This window comes from Esox lucius, chromosome 16, assembly GCF_011004845.1.
Source record: "Esox lucius isolate fEsoLuc1 chromosome 16, fEsoLuc1.pri, whole genome shotgun sequence".
Lineage (NCBI taxonomy): Eukaryota > Metazoa > Chordata > Actinopteri > Esociformes > Esocidae > Esox > Esox lucius.
The window spans coordinates 4,293,305-4,306,206 of NC_047584.1; the positions used below are offsets into that span (position 1 = coordinate 4,293,305).

Consider the following 12,902-nt stretch of genomic DNA (forward strand, 5'->3'; position numbering starts at 1 on the left):
ATTAGTGGAGTGAATCGTGAGTAAACCATCTTTGCTGCATGGTAGTGGATTATTCTGGTGTTCACAGTCTTACACAAAATTATTATTTAGCAACCAAGGATCAATAGCTTATTGTTATTTTGTAATCCTGTTGATTACACATTTAGTCGTTGAGTCTGTCGGGAACCCTGCAGCTGGAAGCAAGCAATTATCAAACAGCTGATTGTTCTTATGACTCAGTGTGTTTGTCATTGAAAAGCAGGCAATGCTTTTCAAAATGTTTTAGCTGTTTGGATAAGTCAGTGCCACTAGAAACATTTGCCTATCATACAATCTCCCCCCGATATTTTCATTGGCATATGCGGGAAGTTTGTTTCCTGTCATTCCAATCATTTGTGTGCATAAAGCAGAATTTATATTTCTACTTGAAAGCGGGTGCATTGTCACCATATTGTGGAGGGATTGTGTAAAACTGTCTTCTATGAAGGGGGGCCTGCTGTCTCAGACTTGAAAACACCTGCTCTAAGCAAATGAATACAATTCAGATGAGATGCTTGACAACATTCAAAGACACTGACATTTTCAGATTTTTATGACTAAGGCACTTTGAGTTGTTCATAGAATTGTCTGATAGGCTATGGAGATAGCTTGTGCCCACTCAACGCCCTGTGTGTCACAGTCTGTTGCTGTGGAAAGTGTGGGGTAATCCAATAGTATTTCAGATAATAATATTGAGCAGTAAATTAAAATGGAAAGAATTGTATTACATTGTGAGGGATGACCTATTTTCTGTATATTGATGTATGATTGACCACTAACATTATCATAGAAAATACTTTTAATTACTTTTAAATAATTGTCCTCTAAATCAGTCTGTCTCATATCTATAGTGTTGTGATGAGAGCAAACCTTTGACTCATAGACTCCACTCAGGTCAGCCACTATAATTACAGGTCCTATAGAAAATCTACCAAATGTTCCCCTAATCACGAGGTTGGAAAGTGGAAACAGGACACTGCTAGCTTGTGAAGATCACGTCATATGATCAGCACCTCTGAGCTGCTGGTGGATGTGTCTTCTTGTGGTTTCTACTCTGACTTCAATAGCAAGTAATAGTTGTCTGGTGGATAGTTTTACAGTAGCTCAGATTTTGTCTGTCTGAATCCAGTTGTAGCACACAGTCTCTTATAGGGGCCAGGTGTGTATGTGTTTTATTGCCAGTACCAACAGGGGCAAGTAATTAGTAACAGCAGGGAGAGGGGGTTGGTGTTGTGTGTTTGTGTGTGTTCACAGAATAGGGTAAGGGGTGTTCTTTATGTGTAGGTAGATTCTTTAGGGTATTAGGCCATGTGTACCAGTGCTCTCTTCACTTGGCTCTTGTCTACGCTGCTGCTCTGTTCTGAAGCCTATAGAAAAGGTAAGATGTTTTTCTGTCAGTAATTAACCATAGTCAAAAATACTTTACAATTTGGAGCCATCTTATAGGATCCTTAATCACTTATTTTAAGGATTTTCATAGGAAATGTTCTTATAAGATTTCTATTTAGTTTACAAAATAGAAAATGAATCCTGTAGGATTGGTTCCAAGTCATGAAAAAAATGACTAGGAACTCTTCACAATTAGACTTTTATGATACATTTACAGGAAAATATTAACTAAATGGAAAGAAATGCACAATATTCTCCATTAATGGACTACATAATTCATTTGTCAAAATACATACATACACTAATTAAAATTCTGTGTCTAATATAACCCAACCCCTTCGAATTAAATTGAAGGTGCCTGTCACATCAGCCACCTGATGACCAATTAGGGTTACCTGATTTCTCATCTTTCAGACTCAAAGATTTCATCCAGCAACTTTTGTTTACTGGGCAGATAGCTATGTGTCTGGCTATGTGCCTGGCTATGTGTTACTCTGTACTGTGCCAAAATAAGCATGTTCTTATCAATATCAATTGGTATAGTGGGGTTGTGTGTTTGCTTTCCACATGAGGGCAGTAATAAATACGATACAAAAAACTATATACACTAATGCAGTCACTGCTGTAAGTCACTATGGATAAGAGCATTTGCTAAATGACTGAAATGTATGTGTCTTCAGTAATTTGTTGCACAGTAGTTAACCCAAATGAAACTGAAATCACACTTTTGTGTGGTTGACTGTGACTAAGAGTAGGGTTGTAGGAAAGTATATCTGTACATTGTGTGTGGTTTGTATGTGTGAAACAATGTTAATGGGGATATTGTCCCTGTTACTATTTAAAAACAAAGCTATTTTTGTCTGTGTGAGGGTTTACAATAAAGGGATAGAATTTAGGTTAGTAGTCATGATTACTATGTTTAGGGATTGCTATGTATCATTACTATGACATGTTTAGGGTTAATAAAAATCTATTTTAATGTGTGTAGATATTTTTTATAGTAAAACAAACATTAAATATTGAGTAAATCACTCATGATTTCACAAAGGGACTACCCGTACAGGAAGATCTGGTTACATGCTAAAAAAATAATACACCCCCACAAACATTGATAGCAATCTGTACCCGTGTGCTCTGCAAAATGCATCAAGGTACCACAGTAAACCCTCTCTAACAAAAATACATCCTACAATAATGAGCCAAAACATTATGGGCACATGTCAAGGCCTGGGTAAATGAAATTGGAAGCAAACAATCAGTGCCTGTAGTCAACATGTTGGGATGAAGGAGAAATGGGCAGGAGTGAAGACCTGAATGACTTTGATGATAGGCACAATTTTATTGCAGTGTAATTTCACTCTTAAGGGTTTATTGCAGTTGCTTTATGATTGTGTAATTTCCATTCAAATATGGTTGTTTGAACCTGCTTTGTGTAATGGAACTAACCGAATAGGCCCCAAAGTTTGTGAGTCAGGCATCTGAATGGCTCATCAGTAGAGATCCCCCTTGTTATAACAATAACATTGACACACCACCTTGTTTCTCCAGCTATAGACCCAGACAACATTATATTGAACATATCTGAAAGTTCTGATGGTGTCCAAGTGAAGTGGAGGAATCCTACAAAGGGAGTAGTCGGCTTATGCTATGAGAGCAAACTACAGTACAAGACCCATTGTGAAGTTGAATGGAAGGTATGGGGCATTCAAAGCTCTTCTGAGTTCCTACAGAGAAAACCTTTTGCAGGGACATGTTAGTTATAGCTAATGAAATCAGAATGGTTACTACCATAGAAAGAGAAAAGCTTTTGCCACAGAGATGCTTTTGCCTTAGTTCGTGTCACGGTTGTGTCTCTCTGGTACACCAACAAAAAGAATAAAAGGAAAGGTAAACCGCAAACTGAAGGCACACAGCACAAACAATGATCCACAAAATAAAAGACCAAACAGGGTCCCCAATTAAAGGCAACGCAGTGCCTAGAGGCACCTCTGTTGTCAGGTCCTGACCATCACCTCCAGGCACATAGAGATGCCTAGAGGCACCACATAGTCAGGACCTGACATTTCCCCATAGAACATCAGTCACAGATGAATACATTTCAAGCATTAAGATTGTAAAAGATACCTACACATTGCCAAAAGATTTGTAAAATCCTGATATAGTATAGAAGCACAAATGTCTTGTGATTGCCTGCTTTGGCAATGATCTAGAAATAGATTCTATATATACTTACAGTCACAATTTATATTTGCTGTGTGTTTGTGTCTGATTCTCAATAGGAATTAGTACTGAGGGGATTTAATTACCGGATAGTGACAGACAGAATGAGAGGTTATGAATTAAGGATGCAGATGAGGTACAGCTGTTTGGTGGATTACCCACAGTTATGGAGCCCATGGACACCATCAACATTCTGGCGAAATGAAACAGGTAGGGATGTTTTTTTGTTTCTCCACCCACCCATAATCTTAGCATACATTCTTATCCAGAGCAGTGTATAAGAGGATCTTGTCTTTTTACCTATAGAGTTTATAGGGTTGTAAACTAGCAAACCTTTTCCACTGGACCAGCTATCCTTGTTATCTATCTCAGCATGAGTGTTGAAGTGATGACACTAACATTACTTGAAAATACTGAAACTTTCTTCTTTTAAACTACTGAAACTTTTTTCAGGTTCCTGTTCAACAAAGGAATATTCAGCTCAAGTTTATGTTGGGACCATTTTACCTTTAATAATCTGTTTCATGCTGATTTTTGCTTTCCAACAAAAAAGGCAAGTGGTCCCATTTTTTATCTACAGCAATTCTATAGAAGCAAATAATAATAATGACTAATCAAAGATTACCAACAGGATCCGACAATTCTTCCTACCACATATCCCAGATCCCAAACATATCAATGAATCTTACGTCAGTATGGACCATCCTTATGTAAGAGACTGATGATTATATTCATAGCTGATAAGATAATGTATGAGAAATGTATGCACTTGCTACTGTGAGTCATACTGGATGCCTACTAAAAGACTTAATTACGCACTTAATGACCAGCATCCAATAATGTAAATGCTATCCCTGCTGTGTTCAATCACTTACTTGTTTTCTAAATCTCTGTTGGCAGTGGCTGAGTACTTTCACATTGCCCAGTGTTGAATGTGAGATGGTCAGTATAGAGACACTCAGTTCATTGAAGAATGAGAATGAAGATGAGGAAGAGATAGAGAGGGAAGAGAAGAAAGCTGAAGAAAGCACTTTTATTGATCAGAGTGCTCATCAAAAAGACATCCAGCGCTACACCAACCTGGAGTTCAATGGACCATATGTGTTCTTGTGATGGATAGATCAAATGCTTTTTTTAAATGTTGTTTATTTGGGAATATATTTTTGTGAACTATTTACTTTTGAGTTAAATTAAAAGTGGAGAAAATATGTTAGTTTTAGATATGTCTGAACCAAAATCAAGAGTGTACAATAGATCCAAACGATGGTTTACTTGTGATGGGTCTTATATACAAAGAAACAATGTATTAGCAAAGAATAGAAAAACAAACTGAGGTCCAAGTAATTTCAGGCCTGGCGCTGGAACAAATGTGTAGCAAAATACACAGTTGTCAATCAAATTCTAAAGCTTTTACTAACTACAGTAGTTTCACATTCTTTGTTGCTTTATGCTTACTTCACTTAATAATGCAAATCTTTGATCACATTTGTACATCAAGGCAAGATGGCTACATACATTCCCAACAGAAATTAAGTACAGTAGTTAAGTACAGTATATCGTAAATATAAATGTTTCTATAAAACCAAAACAGTATTTTATAGGCTACAAGCCTATCATACCATACTGTGTTTGCACCAATTATACTTTGTGACTTTTAGGCTACTGGTTATTTTTAAAACAGACCTATTATTATCAACATAACCAACAGCTATGAAATATACACTATAATGACACTTGACCATCACATCCAAATGAGCTTATTGGAAATCCCATTCCAAAACCATGGGCATTAATATGGAGTTGCCCCCCCCTTGCTGCTGTAACTAACTGCTGCCACTCTTCTGGGAAGGCATTCCAGATGATTTTGGAGCGTCTGTGGGAATTTGTGAGTTCAGGTACTGATGTTGGATGAGAGGCCCTGGCTCACAATCGCCGTTCCAATTCATCCCAAATGTGTTTTATTGGGTTGAGGTCACGGCTCTGAGTAGGTCACTCAAGTTCCTCCACACCAACCTCGTAAAACCATGTCTTTATGGACCCCACTTTGTGCACTGGGGCACAGTCATGTTGGTAGGGATGTTTAGTTATAACCCCCCCCAGCTGTTCGTTATAGCCCCCCTATGCAGCTATAAATAACGGCTGCCACTCTTCTGGGAAAGCATTCCAGAAGATTTTGGAGTGTCAGAAGGAATTTGTGAGTTCAGGCACTGATGTTGGATGAGAAGCCCTGGCTCACAACCGCCGTTCCAATTTACCCCAAAGGTGTTCAATTGGGTTGAGGTCAGGGCTCTGTGCAGGTCATTCAGGTTCCTCCACACAAACCTCATCAAACCATGTCTTTATGGACCCCAATTTCTGCACAGGGGCACAGTCATGTTGGAACAGGAAAGGGCCTTCTCCAAACTGTTGTTACAATGTTGGAAGCACTTTGTCTAAAATGTCTTTGTATCTTGTAGCATTAAGATGACCCATCACTGGAACTAAGGGGCCTAGCCCAAACTCTGAAACACCCCAAAGACCATTATCCCTCCTCCAAAATATTCCAAAAATATATTTTTTAAGTAATTCCAACTTAATGTGTTTATTATACATTAATCTGTTAAAGCAACATAAACAATATACAGCTCCAGAGATTTTTTTGAGACCACTCTTTTTTCTTAAATCAGCATCTACATGTATGGCAGCCATTCCATTCCAGTGTCTTTTCAATTCCAACACAGGCACACCTAATTTTACTTAAGGAGGTACGGATTAGGTGATTACCTGAACCAAATCTAAATTAACAAGGAAAAGTATAAAAACCCCTGCTGTGGTCATCACTATCCTCTTGCCATAGGACCAGCTGGATGGCAAAAACAGTGCAAGTAGTACCTCAAAGGTAATTTGAATAAAAAAATAACTATTCAGCATGACAAAAGAGTTGAAAAGCTTTGTATGAGGAAAAGAAGGGTTCAATTCTGGCTTTACTGGCACAGGGATACAGTGAGCGTCAGGTTTCGTCCATCCTGAACATTTCAAAGACGGCGATTCATTAGAACAAGGTCAAGCAACAGACGTTGAAGACAGCAAAGCTACAGACTGGCAGAGGGCGAAAACGAATGTCCACTGATTGAGATGACTGTCAACTGTCACTCAATAACTGTAGGATGACATCAAGTGACCTACAAAAATAATTTCAAACAGCTGCTGGGGTGAAGGACATGGGGAGGACGGTTCGATACAGGATCCTAGGGGCAGGACTGAAGTCGTGCAAAGCTAGAAAAAAGCCCTTCATCAATGAGAAGAAAAGAAAAAAGCCAGGCTGATGTTTGCAAAAGACCATAATGATTGGAGCATAGAGGAATGGAGTAAGGTCATTTTCAGCTTTGCCCAACACCTGGTTGTCTAATGGTTAGACGGAGACCTAGAGGCCTACAAGCCAGTGTCTCACACCCACTGTGAAATTTGGTGGAGGATTGGTGATGATCTGGGGATGCAAGGCTAGAATCAGGCATTTGTCTCTGTGAAAGACGCATGAATCAAGCCAAGTACAAGGTTATCCTGGAAGAACACCTGCTTCCTTCTGCTCTGACAATGTTCCCCAACTCTGAGAATTGTTTTTTCCAGTAGGACAATCAAGGTGTGGATGGAAGACCAGATCAAGACCCTGTCATGGCCAGCCCAATCTCCAGACCTGAACCCTATTGAAAACCTCTGGAATTTGATCAAGAGGAAGATGGATGGTCATAAGCCATCAAACAAAGCCGAGCTAGTTGAATCTTTGTGCCAGGAGTGGCATAAAGTCACCCAACAGCAATGTGACAGACTGGTAAAGAGCATGCCAAGATGCATGAAAGCTGTGATTAAAAATCAAGGTTATTCCACCAAATATTGATTTCTGAACTCTTCCTAAGTTAAAACATTTTGTTGTTGAAAAATGAATATGAATTGGTTTTCTTTGCATTATTTGAGGTCTGGTTGGTTACTGGACCACTTGTTGTTTTCTACAAATAAATACTCTAAATGACAATATTTTAATTTGGGTGTAATGTTGTCAGTAGTTTATTGAATAAAACAAAAATTTAAATTTCAAACACATACCTATGAATAGTAAAACCAGAGAAACTGATGATTTTGCACTGGCCTAAATTTTTTCCAGAGCTGTATGACAAGTCAGAAAAGTCAGACTTCTATATAAACACACTGTCTGGTTGTAAAGGGAATCCTGCAAAAGTTTGCAGACACATGCAAAGAGACTCATTGCTGTATTTGATTTCACCAAATATTATCTTAGTGGGGTGTTCACTTATCCAAATTGGGTATTTTGCTGTATTAATTGTAATACATTTTCAGAGTTGTTGAGACTTTTTTCTTGGATATTGTGGGTTAGTGAGTGTAAATAAAGCCAAATTATTTGTTTTAAATTCAGTCTGTAAGGCAACAAAAGGTGAACATTTTGAAAGGGTGTGGTGACTTTCTATACCCACTGTATCTATGGTGCCCTCTCTTTATGTAAGTCAAGAGAAGCACCGTTGTTTTCTATATTTACTTGGCACTCTTGCGAAAATTAGTACTTGATGCGCCTAAGATAGCTTCTGAATTACGTAAAACAGCCTTTACCTTCCATCAGAAGCTGCAAAATAAGCACAGACTTAAATGCCTTGTACCCTGGAACAAATGTATAGCATTGTTGGATTCATGTACACAAAATGTCTGTTTGTAATGTATGGTTATGCGATTGTTTGCTTTGTTGAAAGTTGTTTTGAGTGCTGCTGTATTTTTATATTTTGTAAATGAAGGTAAATAATAAAAAACGGAATTTAACACACTTGTTTGGGATAATTTAATTTCTACCCTTAGTCTTATGTTCCTTCAGTACCAACAGAAACAACTATAGAATTTGTTTGTCTGTGAAAATGTAGCCAACCTTAGTATCAGCACTTAAAAGCACTGTTGTTGTTTTCACTACTGCACACGTTTCACCAATAAAAGGATCCCGGCCAGAAATCTGTAAATAAAATGATTGAATTTCATTAGGTAGCTCTGCTAACATTAGGCCCACAACTTATACTCACCTAAAGGATTATTAGGAACACCATACCAATACTGTGTTTGACCCCCTTTTGCCTTCAGAACTGCCTTAATTCTACGTGGCCTTGATTCAACAAGGAGCTGAAAGCATTAGAAATGTTGGCCCATATTGATAGGATAGCATCTTGCAGTTGATGTAGATTTGTGGGATGCACATCCAGGGCACGAAGCTCCCGTTCCACCACATCCCAAAGATGCTGTATTGAGTTTTGTCATGTTCAAGAAACCAATTTGAAATTATTCAAGCTTTGTGACATGGTGCATTATCCTGCTGGAAGTAGCCATCAGAGGATGGTCATAAAGGGATGGACATGGTCAGAAACAATGCTCAGGTGGGCCGTGGCATTTAAACGATGCCCAATTGGCACTAAGTGTTTATTTCAGTCAAAGTTGCTCTTCTATCAGCTTGAATCAGTCGGCCCATTCTCCTCTGACCTCTAGCATCAACAAGGCAAATTGCTCAAATCACCTCTCTTTTCCATTCTGACATTCAGTTTGGAGTTAGGAGATTGTCTTGACCAGGACCACACCCCTAAATGCATTGAAGCAACTGCCATGTGATTGGTTGATTAGATAATTGCATTAATGAGAAATTGAACAGGTAATAATAATCCTTTAGGTGAGTGTATATGCTGTACTTTATGTAGCCTTGTTTGAGACACCCAGTATCTGTCTCTGCCACATTTAACATTTTTGTCAAACTAAAATGCAATTTGGAAATACATTTGCACACGAAATTATGTAATCACCTGTAGTTTTCTCTTTTAGCTTCTGCATAGGTTCTATTGTGATAGAAAATGTAAATACATCAAAATGCATTACGACACAGCAAAAACACATTTTTGGTCTACAAATGCATGTGTATAATCTCATTCGACTCTTCTTAGCATCTGGGGGTTTTAATAGTTTTTGCCTTGACATATCGATGCAATTAAGTTCTTTGAAGCAATCAAGTTCAAAGGTTTATTTGTCATTTGCAATAACAAGTTACGGCAATTATGCTTGGTTTTCCTACTCACGACAGTGCAGTAAATTTTTTTTAAGTAGTTATAATTGAAAAACTAAGAAGATAACACAATACATCAGTAATAACACTATACAAAAACACACATCAATAATAATAACTATACAACTATACAACCATAGTGCAATGTAAAAGTGACAGGTGTGCATGACAAAGTGACAGGTGTGCATGGGACTATGGATGGAAGGGAGGAGGGGTTCCCGAGTTGAGCAGCCTTACAGCCTGTGGAAAGAAGCTCTCCCATAGCCTGTTTGTTTTGGACTGAATACCCCTGTACCTTCTGCCTGACGGCAGCTTGGTAAACAGTCCATGGCATGGGTGGCTGGGATCTGTAATGATCCGTTTGCTCCTCCTCCTACACCTCTCTGTGTAGAAATCTTGCAGGGATGGCAGGTCAGACCTTGTGATGCTCTCTGCTGTTTTAATCACCCTCTGAAGTGCTTTGTGGTCGAGGGCGGTGCATCTGCCATACCAGGCGGTGACACAGTCGGTCAGGATACACTCAATAGTGCATCTGTAGAAGTTGATGAGTATCCAGGAATCCATGCCAAATCTCCTTAATCGGCTTAGGAAGAGGAGCCGTTTCCTGGCCTCCTTCATCACGACGCTAAAGTAATGAGACCAGGTCAAATCATCGCTGATATTGACCCAGAGGAACCTGATGAACTCTCTCTCTCCCTGCCGCTGCTTCCTGTGACCAACAATCATCTCCTTCGTTTTGCTGATATTGAGCTGGAGGTTGTTATCCTGACACCACAAAGTCAGTGACCTTACCTCGTCTCTATAAGCTGACTCGTCGTTGTCAGAGATCAGGCCTATGATGATGATGGTGTCGTCAGCAAACTTAACAATGGTGTTAGAGACGTGCTTTGCCAGGCAGACGTGGGTGAAGAGAGAGTACAGGAGCAGGGCTCAACACACAGGTTCCCTGGGCAGAACCAGTACTGAAAGTCAGTGAGGAGGAGGTGCCGTTGCCCATCCGCACCACCTGGAGTCTGCCCATCAGGAAGTTCCGGATCCATCTGCACATAGTGGGGTCGAGACGCAGATCCCTGAGCTTAACCGCCAGCTTGTGGGGCACTAATGGCTTTGAAGGGTGAGCTATAGTCAATGAACAGCATTCTCACATGTGTTCCTTTTGTCCTGATGAGAGAGAGCAGAGTGGAGGGTCAGAGCGATGGCATCCTCTGTGGATCTGTTTTGTCTGTAGCCAAACTGTAGCGGGTCAAGTGTTGCAGGCATGGAGTCTGTGATGTGTGTTTTAACTAGCCGCTCAAAGAACTTCATGATAATTGGTGTGAGTGCTTCAGGGTGGTAGTCATTCACGCTGAGGATTTTTGGCACAGGAACAATGATGGACTTTTAGAAGCAGGTGGGTGACCACTGACTGACATAGCGATAGGTTGCAGATATAAGAAAAGTTGGTCTGCACAGACCTTCAGAACACAGGATTTCATATAATTGTCCATGCTGCCGGAGTTGAATGCTGCAGTCTGTGCCTTTAGCATGGCACGTATACCACTGTTGACCCACGGTTTTTGATTAGGAAATTATTTTGTAGTTGTACGTGGTACAATGTCGTCAATACATTTGCTAATAAAACCGGTCCCTGACTCTGTGTTTTGATATTGATATTGCCTCCTGGCGCCTCTCGGAACATTTCCCAGTCTGTGGTGAAAAAACAGTCACGTAAGTCGGCGTCCGATTTGTCCATCCATCGTTGAATGGACCTCGTCACTGGCTTCTCTTGTTTTAGCCTCTGCCTGTAACCAGCCTTATATCTGTGAGAAAATAGAGAGTAGACATTGTCCAGAGTGTTTGTCCTGCCTGTCGGGAAGTTGATGTGTTTTTTAAACTTCGGTAGGTCTTTCTTCGGATTGACACCATAAAAAGTAACAATAAAAAGTAAAAAGTTTGTTGAGCGCAGCCCCAGCATTGGCATGGGGGGGGGTGTACACAGCTGTTAAAATGACTGATGTAAACTCCCAGGGTAGATAGTAAGGGCAACATTGTATCGTAAAATCCAGAAGAGATACAGTCCACATCCAGACACCAAAGATTGTTTACCATGAAGCAGGATGTTATTATAACCTGAAAAAGAAAAACGTAACACAGAATGTGTAAAAAATATTGCTTTTTTAGTTATTACAATTTTTTGTTTGTTTTTTCATGACCACATTAGCTAATTTAGCTAGCTAGCATGTTGGCTCATCATATCTAACCTATGTCCAGCTTAATATAATAACATTTGTTTAAGTGCAAATAGTAGAGATTGATGCTACAGGTTTTTAGTGTATGTACATACATCTTCTTCCGCTTCATCCGGGGCCGGGTCGTGGGGGCAGCAGTCTAAGCAGAGATGCCCAGACTTGCCTATCCCCAGACACTTCCTCCAGCTCTTCCGGGGGGACACCGAGGCGTTCCCAGGCCAGCCGGGAGACATAGTCCCTCCAGCGTGTCCTAGGTCTTCCCCGGGGTCTCCTCCCGGTGAGACGGGACCGGAACACCTTCCCAGGAAGGCGTTCAGGAGGCATCCGAAACAGATACCCAAGCCACCTCAGCTGACCCCTCTCGATGTGGAGGAGCAGCGGCTCTACTCTGAGCTCTTCCCGGGTGACCAAGCTTCTCACCCTATCTCTAAGGGATCGACCCACCCCCCTGCGGAGAAAGCTCATTTCGGCCGCCTGTATCCGGGATCTTGTCCTTTCTGTCATGACCCAAAGCTCATGACCATAGGTGAGAGTAGGAACGTAGATTGACCGGTAAATCGAGAGCTTCGCCTTGCGGCTCAGCTCTTTCTTCACCACGACAGACCGATACATCGACCGCATTACTGCAGAAGCTGCACCGATCCATCTGTCAATCTCCCGTTCTATCCTTCCCTCACTCGTGAACAAGACCCCTAGATATTTAACTCCTCCACTTGAGGCAGGCACTCTCCACCAACCTGAAGTGGGCAAGCCACCCTTTTCCGACTGAGGACCATGGCCTTGGATTTGGAGGTACTGATTCTCATCCCCACCGCTTCACACTCGGCTGCAAACCATCCCAGTGCATGCTGAAGGTCCTGGTTTGAAGGGGCCAACACGACAACATCATCCGCAAAGACAAAAAAATTACGAACAGAACCGGCGACAAAAGGCAGCCCTGCCGGAGTCCAACATGCACTGGGAACAAGTCT

At 40.7% G+C, this 12,902-nt stretch overlaps 1 long non-coding RNA gene across 1 annotated transcript; it reads left to right on the top strand.

Annotated features, from left to right (window-relative positions):
* Positions 1-1,098: 1,098 nt before the first annotated feature.
* On the top strand, positions 1,099-6,426 carry LOC106023731. The gene is made up of 5 exons (XR_001197865.3): positions 1,099-1,396; positions 2,956-3,101; positions 3,687-3,837; positions 4,081-4,337; positions 4,528-6,426. It is a non-coding gene; the product is annotated as an uncharacterized LOC106023731 (long non-coding RNA).
* The last annotated feature ends 6,476 nt before the right edge of the window (positions 6,427-12,902 follow it).